We start from the raw sequence: 26,853 nt of genomic DNA on the forward strand, positions 1-26,853 counted from the left end.
CTGGCACAAGCTGCAGAGCCCCAGGAAGGTTCATCACAGACCATTCACCATCTGGTGGGCACTGGCCACCAACAAGCAAAACCTGAAGCACACCCGAGTCTCTTGAAGGCCACACTGGGACCCTGATCTCATCCCACTGAGCCCTGGGAGAACAAGGAACACAGGCAGCCTCTTTAGAGTCTGGTCCTTGGGCCTGTTCCTGACAGTGACTGTGGAGGGAGAGCAAAGCCTTCCTGCAGTGCCTTCAGGAGATGCCCTTTGCTGATGGAACTGCTGTGGCGGAGCCCAGCTGTGTCCCAGCAGTGCCCATGGCCTGTCCCTGCCTGTGACACGCAGCAGGACTCGCACCACCCGGACAGAGCTGTTGGCCTTACACCATCACAGCGGCTCCAAAGGAGAGAGTGGAAGTAATAAGAGAGGAGCTCTGAAAAGACCAAGCTCTGCTGCTCCCTGGCTGTGCTGCTCTGCTGGGACTCTTCCCCCCCAATGCCTGCAACACTGGCCCTGCCCTCCAGCTCCAGGGATGGACTCAACCAAAGGATCTCAAACAGACACCTTGCTGATGGGTCCTTTATTTAATGTGAATACCCACAGAGCAGACTCCTTATTGACACAGTCCCTGCCAACAGTCACATTCAGCCTGTAAACAGTGAATAAGATGCATAACAAAATCTTTTGGATACAACCTTAACATATGAGAAGAAAAAAAAGCCACCAAAACCACCACCACCAAAACAACCTGAGAAGGCAGGCTGGGCCTCTAATGATTACACTTTAGCCTATGGAGCTGAAAACAGGCAGGTTTTTGCTTCTGGAAAGCATCCAGTCATCACTTTCCTCAGGGCGTCCCTGAGCTCCTGGTTCCTCAGGCTGTAGATGAGGGGCTTCAGGGCTGGAGGCGCCACCGAGTACAGAACTGGCAGTGCCAGGTCCAGGGATGGGGAGGAGATGGAGGGGGGCTTCAGGCAGGCAACAAAGCCAGTGCTGAGGAACAGGGAGACCACGGCCAGGTGAGGGAGGCACGTGGAAAAGGCTTTGTGCCATCCCTGCTCAGAGGGGATCCTCAGCACGGCCCTGAAGATCTGCACATAGGAGAAAACAATGAACACAAAAGAACCAAAAGTTAAACAGATGGAAAACACAACAAGCCCGAGCTCCCTGAGGTGGCAGTGTGAGCAGGAGAGCTTGAGGATGTGTGGGATTTCACAGAAGAACTGGCCCAGGGCATTGCCCTGGCCCAGGGGCAGGGAAAATGTATTGGCCATGTGCAGGAGAGCGTAGAGAAAGGCACTGGCCCAGGCAGCTGCTGCCATGTGGGCACAAGCTCTGCTGCCCAGGAGGGTCCCGTAGTGCAGGGCTTTGCAGATGGACACGTAGCGCTCGTAGCACTCGACAGCGAGGAGGGAAAACTCTGCTGAAATGAAAAAGAGAAAGAGAAAGAGGCTGTGCAGCACCTCCTGCCTAGGAGGTGGTTCTGGTGTCCCCAGAGGGAATTGTGCATGGCCTTGGGGACAGTGGTGCAGATGGAGCCCAGGTCGGTGAGGGCCAGGCTGAGCAGGAAGAAGAACATGGGGCTGTGCAGGTGCTGGCCGCAGGCTCCGGCGCTGATGATGAGGCCGCTGCCCAGGAGGGCAGCCAGGGAGATGCCCAGGAAGAGGCAGAAGTGCAGGAGCTGCAGCTGCCGCGTGTCTGCCAATGCCAGCAGGAGGAAGGGGCTGATGGAGCTGCTGTTGGACACTCGCCGTGTCTGGCCATGGGGACCTGTTCATGGAGAAAAGTCAGTGACAGCTTAAGGGAAACGTCTCTCAGCAAAATCAAAGACATGCCCCACAAATCCTTCTCCTGTCACACACTGACACCTTATGGGGATTCAGAGTGTGGCCACAGAGAAGGGCTTTGGCTGGCGTGGGGCCTTGCAAGAGACGGGGCGGGCCGGGGCCGTGTCTGGCAGGAGGCGAGACAAAGAGCAAGAGGCGAGACAAAGAGTAGGATAGTTAATGGGAGATTGGGCGAGGAGATGGTAATCTGTAGCCCTTGGAGATGTAAAACATAGAACCTTAGCAGCTGAAGTTTGTAGCTGCTGAACTGCTGGTTTGAACAGTATATAAAGATGGGACTTGTGCAATAGAATTTGGCTTTGCATGCAGCCGGCCAAGTCCGTGTTCGATCACCGACAACACCCTTCTGTTTTTCTAGCAGATCTTCCTTCAGCTCCAGCCGCAGCCCTGGTTGGTGCTGGCTGAGTGTGACATGAGTTTCAGGGCAGTTGCTCCGGGGGTTTTTATAATTCAGCCTTGCTGTGCAGAAGTGGGAGGGGGACAGGGACCTGTCCTGGTGTTCCACTTTGAAAGCCCAGCTAACACAAGGGCACTCCCAGGGCCCAAGAACAGGAATGGCAAAAGCTGTTAAAGTGTTCTAGAGGTTTTTATAGCTCCTCTTCATCTCCCCTGCTGACTGTTTTTGGATGTCAGACACTCAGCATTTCTGCTGCCCTCGGGGAGAATAGAGCGAGTTCTGTGAGGCAAGGTGGTGAGTGGAGAGTGAGGGGAGGTCACTCTGTCACTCTGTCCTGTTCCAAGATCCTCTGGCCTTTCACCCTCCTCAGACAGAGGATAATCACCCTCCCATATTTCCCTTAAAAACCATCCCAATGCTGCTGAGAGCAGATCGATCCACCACAGCCCATCAAATGTCCATCCCCTTCTCGAGCTCTCAGCCCCACACTGGTAGCCAAATACACACATGGCTCGTTTCACCAACCCAACAGCCCTTTCTCCATCATAAAACTTTTGTGTCTCACTGTGGGGCTTTCAGGTAACACCAAGATGCTACACGACCTGTTTGCGCCCTGGAGGCAAGCTCAGAGCTTAGGGGGAATCCTCAAGAAGAAAGCCAAGTGTCCTAATGATGGCATTGGATGTAGGGAGATGGAGCTCCTTCCCTGGCTGCATTGCCCACAGCCGGGCTCTGGGGCCAGCGTCACCCTGAGCCAGCTGTGCCCCCTCCCAGAGCCCCCAGGGCCGGGCAGCTGCTCCCAGCCCTGTGCTCTGCAGAGGGAACTGGGCCCGGGGCTGCAGAGCTGCCCCACGGCTCTGCTGCAGCTCTGCCTGCCCAGGAGGGGCTTCACGCCTTGGACCCCCGGCCCTGAGGGCAGAGGCTTGGCTGAGGGAGAGAGGAGGGGAGGGGGCTTGTTCAGAGGGAGGGGCTGCACTCCAGGGCATCCTGTGGAGGTCTCTAAGCTCTCCCTGCCACAACATTTCTGCCTTTTGTTTTCTCTCATTGCCTGATCTTCTCTCTGCTTGCTGAAGATCTTCCTCCTGGAGCTGTTTCCCTGTGCCTGACCTCTTCCTGCCAGCACTCACAGACCCCATATCTCTGTGCACTCTCCTTGGCCCTACAGAAACCTGCCTGTGTGCAGGGCACTGGCTGGGGACAGGTTCTGTTTGCAGCTGGGAGAAAGGACAGCTCAGACTGAGCCCGGTGGGTCCAGCAAAGGTGATGCCGGTGCGGTGCATGGGCAGAGGAGTGTCTTGAAAGCACTTTAGGAAACTCCTGCAGAGCACTCAAGTTACAGTTCCGATGCCTTAGGGACTCTTAAAAATGATGAATGCCTTTATCACTTCCCCCCTCCCATTCCCCAAGAGTAGGAGACTGAAAACAGTCTCAGGAAATTTCATCCCTATAGAAAGGATTGTGTTGGAAATACTACTGGACTGAGCTGAAGGCCTGAGCATGTCCTCATGTTCTACACCAGAGATACTCAGAGAATGCACTTCCTGAATCCACAGTCAGTGGCATGTTCCAGCTTGAGGAGATCACTCCAGGAACTGCAGCTGCACTGTCCTGCAGCCAGAGGCTTCCTGTGTCAAGGGCTGGGAATGATTCTCCCCAGGTCACTTCTCAGCATCTTCCCAGCCCTAACGGATGGAACCCCTCTGTGCCTCTGTGCTGTGCCCGGGCTGGCTGCAGGCAGTGCCCCAGCCGCCGGAAAGGCAGATCCTGTCCCTCCCTCATTGCTCGGGACTCTTCCCGGGGCACTGGGATGTGGGCATGTGCAATGCCAAGGGCAGGACCATGGGGTGGCCCCTGCCATGCTGCTGAGCAGGAAAAAAGAGGCAATGAGGCCCCAGGGCTGCAAGGGTCACTTGTCTCCCAACTGGCCTCAGGGCCAGGGACAGCAGCCCTGGCCAAAGTGCTGCAGAAGTTGCCTCTGTCAGGGCCTTTCAGCTTCTGCACACCCCTCTGCCCTCTGCAGCCCAGGCTGTCCCACGGTGTCCCTGCCCTGCGCCTCTGTCCCTGCAGGCTGTCCTCATCCCCCCGGCTGCCCCACCTGGCTGGCCCCTTCCTTTGCTGGCAGCTCTGCGTCCTGCCTGCCTCTGCCTGGGCACACAAAGCCTTGGGCTGCTCCAGACTCCTTCTGGGGGACACGTTGCACCACTGCACTGCCCGGGGAGAGAAATTCCTTTCTCCTCGTGTCCAGTTTGGACCTCCCCAGCTGCCCTTTGCATTAATTCTTTCTTTTGCTGGCTGTTCTCTACTGTGTCAAAAGGATCCACCATCTCTGAAACCACCCTTCAAGCCCTCCCAGGACTCTCCTCCGCTGTCCTCAGTCTCCACTCCACTGAGCACAGAGCTCCTTTGTCCCTGTGTAGTGATCATGTGCTTGAGGCCACGGGCACCTGGACAAGAAGGTCAGTTCTTTTCTACAGGAAGGAAACCACAGAAGCCCAGTGTTTTGAAGGCAGATGAGAGGCAGCCACCAGAGGCCAAGGCAAGCCAGACCTGTGTGTCCTTGCAGCTTCTGCCTGAAAGCAACCCTTGGACATATGGGGAGTTTTGGAGGTGGAATTCCATTTCAGCTGTGGGTGCCTGGACCGGAATGACAGTTCTTCTCGCCAGGAAGGAAAGGGCAGAGCCCCAGTGTTTCAAAGGCTGATTAGTGGTGGCTCAAGGAGGCCAAGGCCAGCCAGACCTGTTTGTCTTGGCAGCTTTTGTCTTGGAGCAATCCTTGGATAGACGGATCTAGGGCGGCCAAATCCCACTTTTGTCCATGGACGTCTGGCCCATAAGGACAGTTCTTTTCCACTGGCAGAAAAGTGAGGAGCCCCAGTGTTTCAAAGGCAGATGAGAGCTGGCCCTCAGGAAGCCAAGGGAAGCTGGACATTCCTGGCAGCTTTTGTCTGGGAGCTATTCCTTGGATAGATGGAATTTCAGAGGTGGATTCCCAATTTTGGCCATGGATGGCTGGACTTGAAAGATGGTTTTTTCCATGGGAAGAGAAGCACAGCCCCCCTGTGTTTTGAAGGCAGATGCGAGGTGGCCCCTAAGAGGCCAAGGCCAGCCTGAGCTGTCTGTCCTGGCAGGTTTCACATGGGAACAATCCTCGGATAGAATCCAATTTGGAGGTAGCATCCTAATTTCAGCCATGGGTCCCTGGAGGAGGACATTTCTTTCCCACAGAAAGGAAAGCACGGAACTCCAGCGTTTCAGGGGCAGAGGAGAAGCAACCCTCAACATGCCAAGGTCAGCTGGACCAGGCAGGTGGCCCCCAGGAGGCCGAGCCAACCAGACCTGTTCCACGCTCTTTGCAGCCTTGGGGCCCTGCAGCATCACAATTTTGTTCCCCTGAGGCCCAGCAATATCACAGTGGTCTCCTTGGCTCTACAGCGGCACAAAGGCCCCTTGCTTCCATGAGGCCTTGCTGTGTCAAAACGGTTTCCTTGGTTCCATGGGGCTGCAGAATAACACAATGGCCCACTGGTTCCATGAGGTCACGTAACAATGCGCGTAACAATGGTATCCTTGCTTCCACACAGTCAGAATGGCCCCGGGGCCTCCTGGAGCCCCACAGTGTCACTACGATCCCCTTGATTCCACCAGGCCCTGCCGTGCTACAATGACCCCTTGGTTATACAAGGCCCTGCAGTGTCACAATGGCCCCTTGGTTCTGAAGTGTGCAAGAGCCGAATACTAAGAGAAAGGCTCCAAAAAACGCTTCGTCATTATCACTGCTCAACACCTGAAAGGCTTCAAAAGTGCTTCGTCATTATGGCTGCTTATCATAATCACTTTTGAACGCCTGGAAACTACGTGCCGTATGGGCCGTGCATAGCCCGCCTGGAGGCCCATAAAAAGGAAGGCAAAACTGGTGCAAAATGTGGAAGCGAAAGCAAAAGGTAGAATCCCCGCCCTTTGCCTTTCCCCCCACCACCACCATCGCCTGCTGCCAGACACCCTGAGGCCTCCGGGAGCCGACGCCGCCCACCTGGGGAGCACCCCCCAATCCTTCACCCCTGGACTGAAATCCCGAGGGAGTTGTGCAACCCCTAGCCCTGCTCCTTCGTCCCAGGCGGACCCAGGTTCAGCTGCAAGCATCGAGCCTGCATCTCGGAGGATGGGCCGCCGCTTTCCAGCCAAACTGCTCCAGACATCAGAAGAGGCAGATAAGACCCTTCAAACAGGAAAAAAAAAGGCAAAAACCTCTCCACTTCCCCCACCCTGTCTCAGCAGCAACAAAGGTAGCACAGTGTGGTGCTGACTTATCCTATGCTTTTTAGAGTAACCTTGGCTTTTTCTAACTTTTCTCCACTTTTCTCCTTCTTTCTCTTTGCCTCTCTTACCATTAGATAAACAGATACCCATTTTTTTGGCACCAACATTTAATCTCGTTTGGTTTTAATCTCGTCTTTGGGAATATTTTGAAGCTTCAAAGTTCTTTCCTTTTATACTCAGAGATTTTGTTTTCTTTGCCCTTCTGGGTGTAAATCAGATAGTAACAAAGTGTCATAATGGTCTCCACAGTTCCATGAGGTGCCACAATGTCCCAATGGACTTTTGGTTCCATGAACTTTGGTACTGTCAGCAACAGTCTCCTTGGGTCTGCAGTGTCACAATGGACCCTTGGCTCCATGAGGTTCCGTAGCGTAACATGGACGCCTTGACTCCATGAGGTTGTGGAGTGTCACAAGGATCTCCTTGGTTCTGCGGCCCTGCTGTGTGACAATGGGCCTGTGCTTCCATGAAGTTCTGTACTGTCAACCATGATCTCCTTGCTTGCACAGTGTCATAACTGACCCTTGGTTCCATCAGGTGCCCGGCCTCCAACAGCCTCTAAGAGACCCTTATGGCCCCTCAAGGCCCCTCACAGCCCCTCATGACCCCTCATTGCCCTTCACAGCTCCCCATGGCCCCTCATGGCAGCTCACAGTCCCTCATAGCCCCTCACAGTTCCTGGCCACTCATGACCCTTCACAGCCCCCAACAATCTCTCATGGCCCCTCACAGCACCTCAGGGCCCCTCACGGCCCCTCACGACTCCTCATGACCCTTCACAGCCCCTAACAAACCCTCAAGGCACCTCACAGCCCTTCACAGCCCCTCAAAACCTCTTGGAGATCTTCTGCAGCCTAAGTAATTTCTGTGTTAATCCCACTGAAACAACCAAAAGTGGAGTAAAAATAAAGAAATTAAGCAAAGAGGTCGACAGCTGCTTAATTTTACTGGAATTTGGGGGTGAATTTGGGGTTCAGGGGAATATTCGGGAGGATCTGAGTGTTGTGGAGCCATGAAGCCAGGCAGACTGGGACCACAGTCTCACAGTTGTGCTGGGAGAACGTGTCCACCTGAGCCCATCTGTTCTCCAGGAATTCCGGTTGTCTGTCCCAGTCCCTGCCCTGGGTCTCCCCCTTTGAGGTGTGGCCTCCAAAGTGCCCAAATCGCTGCTGAAGTGCCCAAGCTGCTCCTGGCTGTGGATGTTCCTGTCCCTGAGCCTGTCCTGGGGCTGGGAGGGGGTTTTAGGGCAGTTGTGACCTCCTCCCCAGATACCCAAAGTTGCCACCAGACCCCACCCCCAAGATGCTGCCAGGGCCGCGGCTCCATGTTGGGGTTCATCCTCCTGGCGCTGCGGGAGAAGGTGGGGGGGGGGGTCCCCAGGGGCCGTGTGTGTCCCCCCAGAGCGTGTGTGACCCCCCCATCCCGGTGTCACCCCCTTCTCCCTGCCCACAGGGCTCCTGAGGCAGCCCCTGCTGCCCCGGGAGGGAATTTGGGGAGGGGGCAGAGGGGGTGCGCAGCCCCCGCCGGGGGATGACCCCGGCCCAGTGCCCTTCGTTCAGCACCGAGCTGGGCTTGGGGCCGCAGGAGGAAGAGGCCGATGGGAAGCAGATCCTGCAGGGGGGACAGGGCTTGGGCTCAGGGCAAGGTCCTGCCCTGCACACCTGGCTCAGGTGTGAGCCTGCCCCGGGAAGGGAGCGGGACATTGCCATCCCCACGGATCAGGGCTGGGAGCAGCGCTGGGAGCACGGACATGGAAATCCTGGGAGCCACTGGGACCGCCCTGGGGGGTGAATGATCCCCCCCAGCACCTTTCCAGGCCGCCCTGCGAGCTGAGAAATGCTCGCTGGGCCTCGGCCTTGGCCAAGAGCCCCCGGGCTCAGCTGCTCTGAGCTCAGGCGCTGCCGGCTCCCGCAGCCCGCCCAGGGCCGCCCTGCCCGTGCCGGGGCTGTGCTGGAATTCTCTGCTGCTGCTGGGCCAATCGGGGGCTCTGGCCCAGCAGGAAAGGTGACCCTGAGCCAGGAGCTTTCCTTGGCCGCAGCAAAGCCTCGGCACGGAAAGACCTTCCCAGCGCTGGGCCCTGGGCCGGGAGGGATTGTGCCACCAGAGCTGTCCCTCCATTTCTTCTGCCAGGCAGCTTTAGCACAGGAAAAGTGGAGAAGCCAGAGCTGCCTCTCAGCTTTCCGCAGTCCTGCAGAGCAATCCTGTGTGGGAAGCAGCCTGGGAACAGGGTTGAGGTGCCAGGGCAGGGGAATTGTGAGCCCTTTCCTCCGCCGTGGGCCCAGGCTCTGGCCCTTGCCCTTTGCAATGGCCCTGCAGCTGCCAGAGGGGCCTTTTTGGCTCAGCTGAGAGCAGTCCTGCTGCAAGGCTGTCCTCGAGCTGCTTGGGCTGCACATGTGCCCAGGGAATGCTCATTGCTTGCAGTCTCAGGCGCTGTGGGTGTGCAGGTGTAACTACTGCAGGAGGGAACAGCTCTGCTGGGGGCAGTTCTCTTTTTCTTGGTGGTTTTTCTGTTGAAGGAACGTTCCCTGCCAGCTGTGGGCAGAGCTGTGTAGCTGTATGTGCCACTTGTGTGTGGCACTGTGGCTCAGGAGGTGGCCAAGGGGAGCTTGGCCGAGGTGTGGGCAGAGGAATGGCCATCAGGCCAGGCTGGGGGGTCAGCGGCCGGTCAGTTGCGTTGCGTGGCCGCGGCTCTGGAGGCTTGTGTGGGAGCGTGTGCAGGGCTGGAAGGCTGGGGCTGCCGCCGCTGTGTCCCAGAGCCGGGAAGGCCGGGGCTGGCCCGGCCCTGGCCCGGCCCCGCCAGCTCTGGCAGCTGCCGGCAGGGACACAAAGGGCAGCTCCGAGCTGCGGCCGCTGCGCTGCGGCCGCACAAAGGCAGCGCCCGCAGAGCTCCAGGGCAAGGTCCTGGCCCTGGCTCGGGGCTGGGCCGGGGCCAGCGGCAGAAAATCAACTTGCAGCTTGGGCCCCGCAGCAGGGAGGAGCAGCAATTGCTGGCTGAGAGAGACTCTTGCCAAGGGCCTGCGGGGCCGGGCCCCAGGGAACGGCTTCCCGCTGCCCGAGGGCAGGCTGAGATGGGATGTGGGGCAGCAATGGTTCCCTGGCAGGGCGCTCAGGGCCTGGCCCAGGCTGGCCCCAGAAGCTGCGGCTGCCCCCGCATCCCTGCAAGTGTCCCAGGCCGGCTCGGCCATTGGGGCTTCCTGCCCAGGAGGGCTGGGCTGGGCTGGGCTGGGGCTGCTGAGGGCGGGATGGGCTCTGCCTGAGACAGCTGAAGGCTGCACATGATGAGGCCGGGGGGACCCCGTTCCTCAGTGGGTTCTGGGGTATCCCACATTCCTGAAGGGATGTCAGGGTATGTCCCGTTCCTGAGGCAGTTTTGGGGTCCCCCCAATGTTTTGGGAGAGGTTGTGAGAGGGGGGCTCTGTTCCTTGGAAGAGGGACCTATGGTCAGGGATGCAGGGAGCCCATTTTGGGAAGGATGCTGCTGTTTGTGGCAATGTTGAGAGGTTCTGAATGGGCTGTGGGGCCCTGGCTCTCATTTTGGGACTTGAGGTGAGCCCATGGGCACAGCAAGGCCTGAGGAGAGGTTCCAAGCTCCCATTTGGGATGGAGGGATTGAGCGGGTGCCTCCAATCAACTCAATGCCAGCCCCAATGTGTCGATGGCAGCCCCAAATGGCTCGATCCGTCAGCCCCAAGGCCCGGCTGTGGGGAGTCAGGAAGCACAGAAGGGGAATTGGTGTCCAGGAGGGGTGGGGTGGGATGGGATGGGATTGGTGGGGGTGGCATCGTGGGGGTTGGTTGAAGTTTGGGATTGATGGGGTGGTTTGGGCACTTGGAGTGGGGCACTCCAGGGAGGGAAAGCAGGAGCTGCTTTTGGGGAGGCTCCTGCTGCTTTTTGACAATTCTGGGGCCTCTAAGTGTCTTCTGGGAGGTTGCAGTGAATTTGGGGAAGGTGCCATAAACTCCCCGCAATTTGGGGGGCTCAGGAGAAGTCCCCACATTTTGGGAGGGTGAAGGGACCGCAATTGGGAGGGGATTCTTCTGCTTTGCACCTCTTTAATGGGGTGAGAAGCGGCTTGTGAGGGAGGGAAGGAATTCGGAAGGAATTCGGAAGGAAGGAAGGAATCCGGAAGGAATTCGGAAAGAATTCGGAAGGAAGGAAGGAATTCGGAAGGAATTCGGAAGGAATTCGGAAGGAAGGAAGGAATTCGGAAGGAAGGAAGGAATTCGGAAGGAAGGAATTCGGAAGGAAGGAAGGAAGGAAGGAAGGAAGGAAGGAAGGAAGGAAGGAAGGAAGGAAGGAAGGAAGGAAGGAAGGAAGGAAGGAAGGAAGGAAGGAAGGAAGGAAGGAAGGAAGGAATTCGGAAGGAATTCGGAAGGAAGGAATTCGGAAGGAAGGAAGGAATTCGGAAGGAAGGAAGGAAGGAAGGAAGGAAGGAAGGAAGGAAGGAAGGAAGGAAGGAAGGAAGGAAGGAAGGAAGGAAGGAAGGAAGGAAGGAAGGAAGGAAGGAAGGAAGGAAGGAAGGAATTCGGAAGGAAGGAAGGAATTCGGAAGGAAGGAAGGAAGGAATTCGGAAGGAATTCGGAAGGAAGGAATTCGGAAGGAATTCGGAAGGAAGGAATTCGGAAGGAAGGAATTCGGAAGGAAGGAATTCGGAAGGAAGGAAGGAAGGAAGGAATTCGGAAGGAAGGAAGGAAGGAATTCGGAAGGAAGGAATTCGGAAGGAAGGAAGGAAGGAAGGAAGGAAGGAAGGAAGGAAGGAAGGAAGGAAGGAAGGAAGGAAGGAATTCGGAAGGAAGGAATTCGGAAGGAAGGAAGGAATTCGGAAGGAAGGAAGGAAGGAATTCGGAAGGAAGGAAGGAATTCGGAAGGAAGGAAGGAAGGAAGGAAGGAAGGAAGGAAGGAAGGAAGGAAGGAAGGAAGGAAGGAAGGAAGGAAGGAAGGAAGGAAGGAAGGAAGGAAGGAAGGAAGGAAGGAAGGAATTCGGAAGGAAGGAAGGAAGGAAGGAAGGAAGGAAGGAAGGAAGGAAGGAAGGAAGGAAGGAAGGAAGGAAGGAAGGAAGGAAGGAAGGAAGGAAGGAAGGAAGGAAGGAAGGAATTCGGAAGGAATTCGGAAGGAAGGAATTCGGAAGGAAGGAATTCGGAAGGAAGGAAGGAAGGAAGGAAGGAAGGAAGGAAGGAAGGAAGGAAGGAAGGAAGGAAGGAAGGAAGGAAGGAAGGAAGGAAGGAAGGAAGGAAGGAAGGAAGGAAGGAAGGAAGGAAGGAAGGAAGGAAGGAAGGAATTCGGAAGGAAGGAAGGAAGGAATTCGGAAGGAAGGAAGGAATTCGGAAGGAAGGAAGGAATTCGGAAGGAATTCGGAAGGAAGGAAGGAAGGAATTCGGAAGGAAGGAATTCGGAAGGAAGGAATTCGGAAGGAAGGAATTCGGAAGGAAGGAAGGAAGGAAGGAATTCGGAAGGAAGGAATTCGGAAGGAAGGAATTCGGAAGGAAGGAATTCGGAAGGAAGGAAGGAAGGAAGGAAGGAAGGAAGGAAGGAATTCGGAAGGAAGGAAGGAAGGAAGGAAGGAAGGAAGGAAGGAAGGAAGGAAGGAAGGAAGGAAGGAAGGAAGGAAGGAAGGAAGGAAGGAAGGAAGGAAGGAAGGAAGGAAGGAAGGAAGGAAGGAAGGAAGGAAGGAAGGAATTCGGAAGGAAGGAAGGAAGGAAGGAATTCGGAAGGAATTCGGAAGGAAGGAAGGAATTCGGAAGGAAGGAATTCGGAAGGAAGGAAGGAATTCGGAAGGAAGGAAGGAAGGAAGGAAGGAAGGAAGGAAGGAAGGAAGGAAGGAAGGAAGGAAGGAAGGAAGGAAGGAAGGAAGGAAGGAAGGAAGGAAGGAAGGAAGGAAGGAAGGAAGGAAGGAAGGAAGGAAGGAAGGAAGGAAGGAAGGAAGGAAGGAAGGAAGGAAGGAAGGAAGGAAGGAAGGAAGGAAGGAAGGAAGGAAGGAAGGAAGGAAGGAAGGAAGGAAGGAATTCGGAAGGAATTCGGAAGGAAGGAAGGAAGGAAGGAAGGAAGGAAGGAAGGAAGGAAGGAAGGAAGGAAGGAAGGAAGGAAGGAAGGAAGGAAGGAAGGAAGGAAGGAAGGAAGGAAGGAAGGAAGGAAGGAAGGAAGGAAGGAAGGAAGGAAGGAAGGAAGGAAGGAAGGAAGGAAGGAAGGAAGGAAGGAAGGAAGGAAGGAAGGAAGGAAGGAAGGAAGGAAGGAAGGAAGGAATTCGGAAGGAATTCGGAAGGAAGGAAGGAATTCGGAAGGAAGGAAGGAAGGAAGGAAGGAAGGAATTCGGAAGGAAGGAAGGAAGGAAGGAAGGAAGGAAGGAAGGAAGGAAGGAAGGAAGGAAGGAAGGAAGGAAGGAAGGAAGGAAGGAAGGAAGGAATTCGGAAGGAATTCGGAAGGAATTCGGAAGGAATTCGGAAGGAAGGAAGGAATTCGGAAGGAAGGAAGGAAGGAAGGAAGGAAGGAAGGAATTCGGAAGGAAGGAAGGAATTCGGAAGGAATTCGGAAGGAAGGAAGGAAGGAATTCGGAAGGAAGGAATTCGGAAGGAAGGAATTCGGAAGGAAGGAATTCGGAAGGAAGGAAGGAAGGAAGGAATTCGGAAGGAAGGAATTAGGAAGGAAGGAAGGAAGGAATTCGGAAGGAAGGAATTCGGAAGGAAGGAAGGAAGGAAGGAAGGAAGGAATTCGGAAGGAAGGAAGGAATTCGGAAGGAAGGAAGGAATTCGGAAGGAATTCGGAAGGAAGGAAGGAAGGAATTCGGAAGGAAGGAAGGAAGGAAGGAATTCGGAAGGAATTCGGAAGGAAGGAAGGAAGGAAGGAAGGAAGGAAGGAAGGAAGGAAGGAAGGAAGGAAGGAAGGAAGGAAGGAAGGAAGGAAGGAAGGAAGGAAGGAAGGAAGGAAGGAAGGAAGGAAGGAAGGAAGGAAGGAAGGAAGGAAGGAAGGAAGGAAGGAAGGAAGGAAGGAAGGAAGGAAGGAAGGAAGGAAGGAAGGAAGGAAGGAAGGAAGGAAGGAAGGAAGGAAGGAAGGAAGGAAGGAAGGAAGGAAGGAAGGAAGGAAGGAAGGAAGGAAGGAAGGAAGGAAGGAAGGAAGGAAGGAAGGAAGGAAGGAAGGAAGGAAGGAAGGAAGGAAGGAAGGAAGGAAGGAAGGAAGGAAGGAAGGAAGGAAGGAATTTGGAAGGAATTCGGAAGGAAGAAAGAAAGAAAGAAAAGAAAGAAAAAGAAAGAAAGAAAGAAAGAAAGAAAGAAAGAAAGAAAGAAAGAAAGAAAGAAAGAAAGAAAGAAAGAAAGAAAAGAAAGAAAGAAAGAAAGAAAGAAAGAAAGAAAGAAAGAAAGAAAGAAAGAAAGAAAGAAAGAAAGAAAGAAAGAAAGAAAGAAAGAAAGAAAGAGAAAAAAGAAAGAAAGTAGGAAGAAATAATAAAAAAAAAAGAAAGAAAAAAGAAAGAAAGAAAAAGTCCTAGAACAAAAAGCCAGTGCTGCCTTTCACAGCCCCTTTGCTTTCTAGGAACTAGAGGAAACAAGCTCGTGATACGCACTTTCTTTCTCAACTCCATCGAGCGCATCCTTCTCTCCAGGTGGCAGAGTCCTTGGTGGAAGTGAAGCATCTCCAGCTGCCGTTCAGACTGAGACATGTGCCAGGACAGGAAACATTTGCTGACCTTCCCTCTTCCCTGTGCAACATGATTCTCGCAGCCCAGTCACTTTCACACACCTTCGCTATCCCTGAGCCCAAGCACCTGAAGCCCCCACAGACAGACGTGTCAGGAAGGAAAACGTTCCAAAAGCACCCCCTTCTCTTATCAGCATAGAAATTGTGCACAACACGCTGCGGCGCTGAACTGATTTTGGGGGGTCGTGTGTCCCCCCCAGCCCCGCTGTCACTCTGCCCCTGCCCGGCTGCTCCCAGTGTTCCCAGGAAGGCTTCCCAGTTCGCCCCGGTCCCGTTTATTGGAGAACAGTGGGAAGGGACTTTGGGGGATCCCGCGCGGGGACCGAGAGTGGAGGGGGCGGAACCGGCCCCAGGATGGATCGGGAATGGGACCCCCGTGTGTCACCCGTGTGTCGCCCCCCCCGGGGGGTCCTTGGGAGGCACCTCAACCCCAAATCGCCACCCAGCGAACCCCAAAGGCGCAGAGACCCCCCCCCAAGCCGCCCCACAGCCCCCAAGGACCAACCAAAATTCCCCGCGAGTGTCAGAGAATCAGAGAAGGCGCTGAACAACCTTCAGCCAATCAGAGCGCGCGGCGCTGGTGACTCACCAGTTGCCAGGCAGACCCGCAGCGCCCAGCGCTCCCCCCCCGGACCCCACCTGCGCCCCCCTCGCCCCCAGCGCCCCCCGCCAGGGGAATTTGAGGAGGGGGCGCGTGGGGGGCTCCCAGGCCGGGCCCACAGCCCAGCCCTGCCCCAGCCCGACCTGCCCCGGCTCCATCCCTGCTCCTCCCGAGGGATGCGACCGCGCTGGGAAAACGGGGGACCAAGGGTGGGCGCTGGGCCCGGGGGGAGCAGGAGAAGGGATGGGGGAGGAGGAGAAGGAGAAGGAGGCATCTTTTAATGGTATTTTATTGAGTCTCATTTTTCAGAGACCAGGATCAATACTCCCCGGGCGTCAGGGCGAGTCCCTCAGGGCTCTGGGGCCCTGCTGCCGGCTCACCCCGTGCCAGCGCAGTGCCAGCGCTCAGCGGGGCTTTGGCTTCCCGCGCCCTTTCCCGTGCCCTTTCCCGTGTCCCCAGCCCACCGTCACCACCCCCGTGTCCCCAGGTCGCGCCCCACCCCTCCCCCTCTCCCGCTCTGTCGAGACATGGAGATTGAGAATTTCCCCACCATCCACCCCAAAGGTTCCCCCGAGGCCATTTCCTCTCGTCCTTTCCCTTGGCAGCAGAGCTCCAGCCCTCCTGGCTGCCCCCTCCTGTCAGGGACTTGGAGAGAGCCAGCTCCCCCCTGAGCCTCCTTTCCTCCAGGCTCAGCCCCCTCAGATCCCTCAGCTGCCCCTCAGAAGTCCTCCAGACCCTTCCCCAGCTCCATTCCCATCTCTGGACATGCTCCAGCCCCTCCATGTCTTTCTTGCAGTTTGAAGCCCAATCGCTACCCTGTCGCTGCAGGTGCCAAAACCCCAGGGAGACTCCTTGGAAATGGGAGGAGAGAGGAGCCCTTCAAAGGGAAACGTGTGCAAAAATGCTCCCAAAGGCCGAGCGGGTTTGGTGTGGCTGCGGGAGGAAGAGATGCTCCGGGACTCCGCCTCGGCCCCGGAGCGGAGCGGCCCGTGCTGCCCCGGGGCGCGCGGGGCTCGGCCGTGGGGCGCGCGGGGGGCAACGGACACACGGGCACCGGACACACGGACACGCGGACAAACGCTCCCAGCGCTTCAGCGGCAGCGGCAGCAGCGGCAGCAGCACAAGAGCAGCAGAAGAGCAGCGAGTCCACGAACCCTCTGCTAAGTCCCTTCTCCTGCTCCTCCTCTCCCTCTCCCAGGGTCTCGCACCCTCTCCCGCTCTCCCTTTCGTTCCCCAACCCCCCCGTCCCGCGGCCTCCCTCTCCCCGTGCCCGGCCGGGCCATGCCCCCGGCCCGGCCCCGGCCCCGGGCGGGGCTGCCCCATCCCCGCCCCCGGGCGTCCCGCCGCGGTCCCGCCTCCGCCCGGCTCTCGCCGTCCTGGCTGTGGCGCTGCTGGGCGGGCATCAGTGCCTGGCTCCTGGGCACCATCGCCAGCCCCTGGCTCCGGCTGGCCCGACCCCGACCCCGACCCCGACCCCGGCCCCGGCCTCGGCTCCTCCCGGGGCCCGCCGGGGACACAGGCGGCGCGGCCGCTCCCGCCGCCTCCGCAGCGTCTTCCCCGCTCCGAACTCCGCCGCTCTTGAGCGCGGCCGCCGGCCCCGAGCCGCCGGTGTCCGCTTCAAAAGAGGCAACATGTGGGGATGGCCGGCCCGGGGCGGTTGAGCGGCGCTCGGGGGCCGTTCCTGGCCCCGGGCCGAGCGCTGACGGCCGCGTCTCGCCGGCACGGAAGGCGCAGCAGGGCCTGAAGGAGCGCTACCGGCTGGGTTCGCTGCTGGGGCGCGGCGGCTTCGGCAGCGTCTTGGCGGCGACGCGGCTCTCGGACGGAGCCCCCGTGAGTGGCGGGGCCGGCGGCGGTCGCGGGAGGCGGGGGGCAAAGGAGGAGGAGAAGGAGCATGGGGCTCGGCAGGGCGGGCGGCGAGCTCAGCCCGCTGCTCCCCTTGCCTTGCAGGTGGCCATCAAACGTGTGCCGCGGAACCGCATCCACCATTGGGGCCAGCTGGTGAGTGAGCGAGGGGCAGCGGGAGAAGCCGGGGCGCGACGGGCGGGGATGAGCCGAGGCCCGGCAGGGTGGAAGCCGCCAGAACGCCTCGAGGGAGAGCGGCCGTGGGGCCAGCGGAGCGCGCAGAGCGTCCCCGGCTGGCTGAGGGCTTGCCGAGCCCCGGCACGGCATGGGCCCCGCTGACGGCATCGTGCTCCTCCCGCAGCCCGACGGCACCCGAGCACCACTGGAGATCGTGCTGCTGGCCAAGGTGTCCGCTGGCTTCCCTGGCATCGTCCAGCTCCACGAGTGGCTGGAGCTCCCCAACAACGTGGTGATGGTGCTGGAGCGCCCGGAGCGGTCTCAGGACCTCCTTCATTTCATTCGGGCACGGGGCTTCCTGTGCGAGGAGGTGGCGCGGCACCTGTTCCGCCAGGTGCTGGAGGCCGTGCGGCACTGCACCAGCTGCGGGGTCCTGCACCGGGACATCAAACCAGAGAACATCCTGGTTGACCTGGCCACCGGGCAGGCCAAACTCATCGACTTTGGCTGTGGCACCTACCTGCAAGCCGCAGCCTACACCAGCTTTGCAGGTGAGCCCACGCAGGGGGAGGCTCCTGGGAGCGGCATCTCAGAGCCCAACAGCTCACAGCCCAAGGCGGCTGTGGCAGGGGGGATTCTCCCTTTTGCTGCCAGTCATGGCAGCCGGAGTCTTCAGCCTTGCTGCTTTTGAGCGGCGCTGGCTGAGGGGCCATCTTCCAGCCCTGCTGGCAGCCTTTGCCAGCCCCTCTGCCCAGGACTGGCGCTGGGGCTGGGGCAGCCAGCGCCACAGAAACACCCGTGGGAGGGGGTAGCAGAGAGGGGGGGCCAGAACCTGTGCTCCAGCCCGTTTGGTGTGCAGGCGAGACAGGGCTCAGACTGCTCTGCTGCCCGTGCTTGCCTTGGCTTAAGAATGGTTTCTGGGGCAGTGCAGGCAGGGAGGATGAAAGCGTGGTTTTTCCCCAGCACCAAGTGGGTTTTTCCTTTGCATGGAATGCTCGGGCCTTGCCAGGGCTTCCGCTGCCCTCTTGCGACACCGGCGGCTTCTTTTCCAACCCCCAGTCTGTACACAAGCCCCAGGTGCTGGCGAGAGGGCAGCGGGTCAGGCCGCGTGCCGCTGGTGCAGCCCCCGCATGCCCGGGGATGCTGGGGCGAGGCTCTGGGAGCAGGCAGCGTCCCCCTGAAGAACTCCATCTCTATTCCGTAGGAACACCGTCCTACAGCCCGCCGGAATGGACGCACCTGGGCTGGTACCACGGCGAGGCAGCGACCGTCTGGTCCCTGGGCATCGTGCTGCACCAGATGGTCTGCGGGGAGCACCCTTTCAGGAGGGGCTGGAACAGCACCTGGGGCCGGCTCTCGCTCCCACGACGGCTCTCTCCAGGTGGATCCTCGTCTCTGCAGCACGGGGGGAATAGCAGTGCTGGGAGGCAGCAGCGGGCTCAGGAGCATCCCACACTGGCAGCTGCTGAGGAGGTGGCAATGTCCTGCTCTCCTCCAAAAGAAAGAACTGATGGCAAAGTTTAGGCACAGCCCTGAGCACACGCAGCACGGCCTGGCCATGGCAAGAGTGGGGCAAAGCGGACAGGAGCCTTCTGCAACTGACTGGTGCTTTCTGCTTTCTCTGCGCAGAGTGCCAGGATCTCATCCGACGGTGTTTATCCGTGCTCTCCTCGGAAAGGCCCTCATTAGAAGACCTGTCCTGTGCTCCTTGGATGCAGGATATTCGCGTGCCATAGGAGAAGGGAGAGAGCCACACGCACGCTTTGAGCCAGGGAGCCGGTGAGTTCCAGCTGCACACGCGCCTTGGCAAGGAGCAGCAAAGAAAGGCAGAGTTTTTGTCCTGCCTGAATCGCTGCGCAGGGCTCCTCAGCTGGGCACGCGCAGCCCTGCTGCTGGAGCTGAGCTGCTCTTCCCAGCTCTGGTGGCCCCCGTGCCAGCTGCTTTTGCTTGTCCTGCTTCAGCAACAGCCGGGGCCCTGGGCAGAGCACTGACAGCCTGCTCCAGCCCCAGGGAAGAAGGAGCCCCTGGAGAAGCTGTGCCAGGTGCGGCTGCTGCTGCTGGAGACATGGAGGGTGACATCAAGGATGACAAGCTCTTCCTCCACCTGGCAAGCTGAAGATGATGGACTTCAATTGTGGCACCTTCTTCAAAGCCAGGCTCCACAGCGAATTTACAGATGAGTCCACACCCAGGGGGATGCTCCCAGATTTGGCCAGATTTGGGCATTGCACGGCCTGGCCAGGAAGCAAAGGTTCCTGCCTTTGCTGGGGCGGATGCAACCAATCCTTCAGCCGGCTGCCAAGCTGCTTTTTGGCAGGGTGGGCGGGATGGGCTGGGGTGCTTACGAAATGGGAGTCAGCCCCTGGCCCTGCCAACAGCCCCCACCACCCACTGTTCCCTGGGCTGGGGCTGGGGCTGGGGCTGGCAGCCCGACACAAACAAGGCCCCATGGCAGGAGCAGAGGTGGCACTCCAGGAGCTGTGCACGGGCTGCTTTCTTTTGCAGGAAAGGAAGGGCTTGGGCTGCTCCCCTCCCCTTGTTTGCTTTGGGCTCGCCGTGCCTGTTGGGGGGCAGTGCAGGGGGGAAGGGAGAAAGCGTGGGCTTCCCTCGCCCGTGGGTGGGTTTTTCCCCAGCATGTAGGGAAGGTTGGGCCTTGCTCAGGCCCCTGACAGAGAGAAGATTTTTTAGCTTTTTTCTTGTTTCTCCTTTTTGTCTGTAATGCCTTTTCTTTAATTTGTTTGTTTTTCTTCAAGGAAGCGTTGTAGGTGGTGTCCAGTCTGGATCGGGAAGTGCTTGGGAGCAGCTGCGGCGTGGATGGGACGTGGCCTTGGAGAAGGCCGAGGACATGGCTTGGGAGCAGCTTTTCTTCCGGCGGCGGGTGGCGTGCGGTGGGTCCCCGTCTTCTTGGCACGGCTGGGATAAGGGCTTTTGGGAGATGGCAGCGAGCGCAGCAGCATCCCGCTCTGGGCAGCTGCTGAGGAGGTGGCTGTGCCACGGCCGGCTGCAGGCTGGGCACGTGTCCTGCCCTCCTGCTCTCCTGCCAAAGGCAGCAGGGACGGGCGGCTTCGGGCACCGCTCTGAGCACGGCCAGCACGGCCTGGGCACCGCGGGCGGCTGGGACAAGGGGGACGGGAGCCTTCAGCTGACGGGCGGTTTCTGCTTTCTCTCCTTGCAGCCGGGCTCTGTGGATGCTGAGGCTGCTCTGGGCTCCGCCAGGGCTCTGCTGCGGCTCAGCACCGGGCCGGAAGAAGCCAAAGAAGAACCGGTGTGAGCTGCAGCAGAGACGTGCCCGAGCATTTCGGCAACGCAGCTCAAGCCTGCAGAGTGCACGCCTCCAGGGGAAAACATGACACCCCCCCGCCCAAAATAAACTTGTTCAATAACTTGTGAAATGAAATCAATCTGGGATGACCCCAAATGACATTTTTCAGCTTGCTCAAGCTTTAGCTCAGCCCTTCTCTGCACAGTTCTCTGCCCCACCTGCCTTTACTTCACAAGTGCTCCCTCTTTTCCCCCAGTGAGTTGCCAGCTCAGGGCAGTCTCTGTTGCACTGTAGCCTTCCTTGATGCCCCTGACCACGAGGAGGAGCGAGCCCCAGGTTTAGGGACTCATCCTTTCACTGGCAGAAGAACAGCAATGTCTCAGAGGTCCGGTGAGATTTGAGTGTCATTCAAGAGCTGCCCTCCAGGCCTCAGCTCTCCTCACTGTTGGCTTCCCACTGCCACTTTTGCTCGTCCTTGCAGCAGGATGAGCTCTGGGAATCCCCTTGACCCTCGCCACTCCTGCCAGCCCAGCCACCCAGCTCAGTTTGGCTTAAGCTGAAGCTTCTCTGTCTCCTCTGGCACGGCAGTGCAGTTCCCTCTGCGGGGAGCAGCAGCCCCAGAGCACAGCAGGCAACAGCGCAGGCCGCAGCTGCACCAGCTCCCCTCCACGCGTGGCTGGGCTCTTGGTGGCAACTAAATGCTCCCTGTTTGCAGCTGTCACTGGAGGATGGCCCCAGGGCAGAGCCCAGCCGGGCTCCCAGTGCATCCCCCGGGGCTTGGGGCAGACAGTGGTCCCAGAGCTGAGGTTAATGGTGCGCAGCCGGCGCTGTGGCTCGCAGTCAGTGTTTGCAAGTGTTGCCTTCTCACCTCCTGCAGCTTGTGGGGAAAACGAGCTGTGCGGCCGGGCCAGCACTGCCCCTCTGGGCAGTGACAAGGCTGAAGGTCTTTGCTGTTGCAGAGGAGCCGGCATTGAGCCTTAGCAGGGCCTGGCAGGTGCGGAGCCGCATCTCGCCCGCTGTCCGGGGCTATTTCCCACATAGCCCTTCTTTGGCGTAACTCACCTTGTAAGCTGGCATCCGGGGCATTTTTGTCCCAGCTCTGTGTGAGTAGGTGTCCAAGAGCTGAAGTGAGCAGCATTTAGAAGCAGTTTCAAGATTTCTAGGCAGGCAGTGGAGCTGACAAGCATCTGTGTAACTCACCGTATTCATCGGGAGGGGCTGCTGGTTCTTTAGGAATATGGCACAATGGAGACACGAGACCGGGGAAAATCCCAGCTCTCTGTGGATTTGTGCAAAAGGGGGAAGCAGCAGAAACACTTTGTGTCTGCTTGTGCGGACACAAGGTCCAAGGAGCTGGGGTGGCAAAGGGTGGCCTGGGCTGGTGGCAGGTTAAGTCCTGTTTCATGTCATCATAGAGTGGCACAGGACAAAGCTAAAAGCACCCACAGCCACACTGATGAAGTCTTTCTGATGCTGCACATCCTATAGGAAATTGTTGCTGTCACACAATCCATTGGTATTTATAACTTTGCTTTGCAATACTTTAGGTCCAAGTTTCAAACTGCAATATTTTTACACTCAAGACACGGTCATGCACAATCCATATTTCAATTTCCTATTGCTTCAACCACAATTTAAAATAACTTAATATTGGCAACAAACCCCAAAACCTTTAAAAAAAGGCTGCTGAGGTCAGTGAGATGGATCCATGCCATCAGCACATTTGCAAAGTAAATAACTTAGTTCTCTTTTTAAAAGGATCAGTTACCACTTAAACCAAAGTTACAAAAGATTTTTCACTACATATTTGGTTTTTTCCTCTTTCATATTTTTTCTGTTTTTTCTTTTTTCTTTTTTTTTTTAAAGAGATAACATGTCTTAAAAAAGGATTGTACAGCAAAATGAGATACATTTCTGCTCAACAACGAAAACGTAGCCTCCTCCTCTGTTTCCTTTTGTCTGGATACCCTGAAGAAAAAAACCTAGCAGACACCAGCAGAGGTGTAAACTGGTTACTGTGGACTAAAGTGGAGTTCAGCACTGGTGACATCCTGACCCAGTCAAGAGTTGCAGAATTCTTTTGCAGATCTCGAACCATGTGCTTGCGGGCACAGCAGCTGCAGTGCTGATGCACCAGTGCACGAGAATAACTCTGTTATTGCCCCACCGAATCTGGGCTCTGCCCAAGAAGGAGGTGCTGCAGTCCTTTGCTCCTCGTTCCCGTGTGGAGCAGCTCCCTTCCTGCTGGCTGAGCTGCTCAGGCAGAGCCCGGCAGCTCCTGACACTGAAGGGCTGAGGCCTTTCCCCTGCTGCTGTGCTACAGACGGATTGAGCAGCATTGCTTAACGTGGCGATACACAGCAGGACCAAAAGCAGTTGCCTTTGTAGACCTTAAGCTCAAAGGTGAAAAATCCCAAGAGACGAGGATGGAAGAGACTCGCAGGCTGCCTGTTTGCTGTGCTGCCCCACTTGTGAGCGGCCCAGCTTTGCGTGAGGCAGAGTGAGAACAAGGGGCAGCTCCCTGCCAGCCCCGCAGCCAAGGGGCCCCTCCAGTCCCGGGGCTTGGGGCACCATCAGAACCTTCCCAGCAAAGGTTCTCTTTGAACTTGCTCATTAATGAAATGTGCATGGTCATTAGCGCTCTGATAGATGTATCCACCCATTAGTGAAACATGGATTGACCTTTCTGTATTTGGAAGCTGGACAAGGCCATGAAATCTGACATCTGGCCTTGTTTGGGGCTGTATGGTCAAAGTCAACTCCCTTGCTTCCTCCTTGAGCCCTGGCCAGGCTTGGGGAGAAACCAATCAGGAGAATGAAACCAGATATTCCCACACTAGAAGTGCTGTTGGTTTGTCAGTTCAACACTATCAAAGCCGGGCCCTCTCCCAGCGGGGTTGGAGCCTCAGCTGTGGCTGGAGGCAGCTGCAGGAATTCCCAGTGTCCGTGAATGGCTCTCCAGTCCTTGGCTGGGACAGCTTCCCCCAGCTGATGTGTGCATGTGGGCGATGGTAAAGTCTGAGGGGAACTGGGGCTGTCTCTTTCTTAATCACTACGGGCAATCTTTGGCTGTGATGATTGGGTGCATTGCTGAGCTTCTCCTTTTGTGATTCTCTGCTGCTTTGAACTACAGTAAATGACGCTGATTCCTTGAGTTGGTGTCTGTGTCTGGTGCTGACCCTGCCCACTGGTAAAACAAATTTGGTATGGTCTGGCTGGATCCCAACAAAATGCTGCTTTTTAAATGAAAGTGTAAGGAATCAGTGCCATCCAAAATTCCCGGATGGGAAGACCTTCCCGAGGGTTTGCTGGCTGTGGCGTGGGCTGAGGTCGGAGCACCGTGCGAGCAATGAGGACGTCAACTGAAAGAAGCTGAAGCACTGGATGTATTAGAATGCATCCAAAAATTGCATATGGAAAAAGGAAAAGAACTTGTGGGTTTGGGAAGATGAGGGTGAATTTTGTTAACAGCATCTCGGAAACAGCACCAACAGAAGGAACGCTTGTTGTTGAAATGCTCCCACATGGAGCGACAGAAGAAGTTTTTAATCTTGAGCTTGGATTTGTTTGAGCAAAGGAAATAATAATAATAATAACAACAAGAATAAAAATAAAAAGAATTATCTACATGTATATAATATAATAAAAATTGTATGTTTATGTTTTCACATGTATATAATGACATTGTGAAATAATGCTCCAAATACCAATTTGTTAGCTTTGGCTGCTCAGGGATATAAGACTAAGTACTCTACAGAAAATGATTGGCCAGGACCCCAACATTGCTGGGAAACTGTGTGAGATTGTATACAAGAGATGAAGGAGGAAGGGATGAAACTGGCTGTTTTGATAGGGTTTGCTGATGCCAGGACGTGGAATGCTTTGTCTGTTCCTGTGCAAAATAAAGTGAGTAAGACTGCTGGGTTTTTCATATACCAGACTATCCACAAGCTGCAGAATTGATTGAACAGATGAAGGGGTTGTTAAAAGAGCAGTTGAAAAATGTAGGAGATGGGAAGCTGTTGCAATGAAAAACCCACCTCCCAGATGTGCTCCATATCCTTAACAATGGGCCCCCTGGGGAAATGGAAACCGCCTCGATGCGCGTGGCTGCACCCAATTTGCAAATACAACCACGGACAGTGACACTCTGACTTCCTGGGAAATTGTTCTGGGGGTGATGGCCCCTGACAGGGCCATCCCAGAGGCTGCAGGGCTGGACCTTTACGCATTAGAATTAATTAGGATAAATCAGAAGCAAATGAGAGTTATCAATACCGGCACAGGAATTCAGATTCCTCCGGGACACTGGTTTGATAACTGCTCACTCAAGCTTGGCCTTGACAAGTGTTCATATGGTGGGAGGAGTGCTTGGTGCAGATTATCAAGGAGAAATTAAAGTAGTTCTGTTAAACAATAGTGAACAACACTGGATTTTTCAACCCCACGGCAGGGTAGCACAATTATTGATATTGCCAGTTTTTAAAACAACCGTGAAAAAAGAACATCCACCTCACATCACTACTGTTCCTGGAGATAAAGGGCTTGGATCCAGCAGTCCTAATCATGGAGCCAGAGTGTGGGTCCAGAGGCCAAATGGCCCGCCCGAGCCAGCTGAAGGAAGAGCTGTAGGCAAAGACAACACTGTTGGAATCCTGAAACCTGGGTGAGAAAGATGGGAACATGTCCCTGCAGCCAAGTGTTCTATGTGAGAACAAAGAGATGTTACAGGATATTGTTTTGCAGAGCCTGCCAGACCAAATCTCCCTCTTTGCCCCAATGGTCCCTTTGCAAAGTGCTCTGATCCACGGCGCTCGATGTGAAGACTGATGTGCCACTGAGTGACTTCTGCAGACAGAAAGGGACCGCTTAACAGTGAAACTATGGTTGATCTTGTTGGTTTAATGTTGTCATTGTAATCAGAGCACTGGTTGGGAAAACAGATTTCTAACAGTAGGAGCAGAGATAGGGAACTCATTTAACCTCAGTAATTGCTGGGTGCGTGGAAGTCCAGAAGGATTCGATGACTGGCCTTGGCTGGCTCATCTGGCCCAACCCAAATGGTGGGTTAGAAACTTGAGCACAGTTCATGATAAAAACAGGGTTCTAGACCGAGGGTGGCAATCCCTGACCGCTGCATTTTCATAGAAAAGGCATTTCTTGCCTAAATCGGATAAAGAGGAATATATGTAGGAAAAAGTGTCTGTGGATGGATGTTGTCTCCTGGAATAGGTTGTATGCACCCACACTGTGAACTGTTCAGTTGCACCCAGTATAAAGGGAAATGGAATCAAAGTCACGTACAGCTCTTTAATCATGGCTGGGTTAAGCGTTCCTATGAAGATTGTGAAAAGATACCCTTAAAGCACTTCCCGTATGATATTTTGGCTTGTCAACAAAGTAATTCAAATGCTTAAATCTAAAAGATTGTAGTATCAAAAGGATTGTTGTGAAGGTTGTAGTTCGTCTCTAGGTCAAAGGACTGATTGAAGTACTGAGGCCTGAACAACAGGCCCTGACTGAGGCCTGAACAACAGGCTCTGAGCTAAAGTTGACATCTACATGAACCTTCCAACCAAATGTTCTATTTCTATCTGCTCATTAACAGAGCATTATTAGCAATATGCTCTATGTTCATTGGTGAAACACGGATTTACCTTTCTGTATTTAGAAACTGCACAGGGCCCCATCTGGCCATGTTTGGGGGTTTAGGATCAAACTCCCTCGGTTCCTCCTTGAGCCCTGGCCAGGCTTTGGGAGAAACCAAAGAGGAGAATGAAACCAGATGTTCCCACACTAGAAGTGATGTCAGCTTGTTTGTTCAACGCTGTCAAAGCTGGGCCCTCTCACAGCGAGGTTGAAGCCTCGGTGCCCGCAAAGCTGGATGTACCTGCAGGAATTCCCAGGGTCTGGGAATGGCTCTCCAGTCCTTGGCTGTGACAGCTTCCCCCAGCTGATGTGAGGATGTGGATGATGGCAAGGTCTGAGGGTGACTGGTGCTGTCTCTTTCTTGATTACTGTACACAATCTTGAGTAGTGATGATTGGGTGCTTTGCTGGGCTTCTCCTTTTGTGATTCTTTGCAGTTTTGCATTATAATAAATTCCACTATTCCTGAACTTGGTGTCTGTGTCTTTGGTGCTGACCCTGCCCACTGGCAAAACAGACACTGAGGGCCCTGGGAGAACCAAAGGGGCCTTGCGACACCGCGGGGCCTCGTGTAACCAAGGGCGCCATAGTGACACCGTGGGGCCCAAAGGAACCAAGGGGCCAGCGTGACACTGCAAGGCCTCGTGGAACCATGGAGAGCATTGTGACACTGTGGGGACTCCTACAATCAAGGGTCCATTGTTTTCCTCTCCCTGCCCCGGCCCCAGCCCTGCAAAGAAGCCCAGTCCTGTCTGGCCCTGCAGCAGGAACTGGAGGCACTGGAGGTCCGGGACAGTGACTCTGTGTCTGGGATGCTCAGGAGATCCTCAGCTCAGGCAGCTCGTGCAGCCCCAGGGCCCCGCTGCCCAGCACAGCAGCAGAGAGTTGGCTCCGGGGCTCCTCAGGCTGCTCCTGCTGCCATCCCAGGCACAGGGCAGCCTCTTGCCAGGGCTCCCACTCTGCACACACACGAGCTCCTGCTCTTCTCCTGGCCCATGCCAGCTCCCCACAGAGCCTTTCCCAGGGGAACACGTCTGTGCTGGCCTGAGCAGCCATTGCTGTAGCCTCTGCCCTGCTGCCCAGAG

At 56.1% G+C, this 26,853-nt stretch overlaps 1 pseudogene across 1 annotated transcript; it reads right to left on the bottom strand.

Annotated features, from left to right (window-relative positions):
• Positions 1 to 779: 779 nt before the first annotated feature.
• Positions 780 to 2,744, bottom strand: LOC309585606 (olfactory receptor 14J1-like; annotated as a pseudogene). Its single transcript has 2 exons — positions 2,723 to 2,744; positions 780 to 1,761 (listed from the first exon to the last, which is right to left on the bottom strand). The product of its transcript is annotated as an olfactory receptor 14J1-like (transcript).
• Positions 2,745 to 26,853: the final 24,109 nt, after the last annotated feature.

The sequence above is a fragment of the Coloeus monedula genome (genome assembly GCF_965178545.1).
Source record: "Coloeus monedula genome assembly, contig: HAP1_SCAFFOLD_80, whole genome shotgun sequence".
Lineage (NCBI taxonomy): Eukaryota > Metazoa > Chordata > Aves > Passeriformes > Corvidae > Coloeus > Coloeus monedula.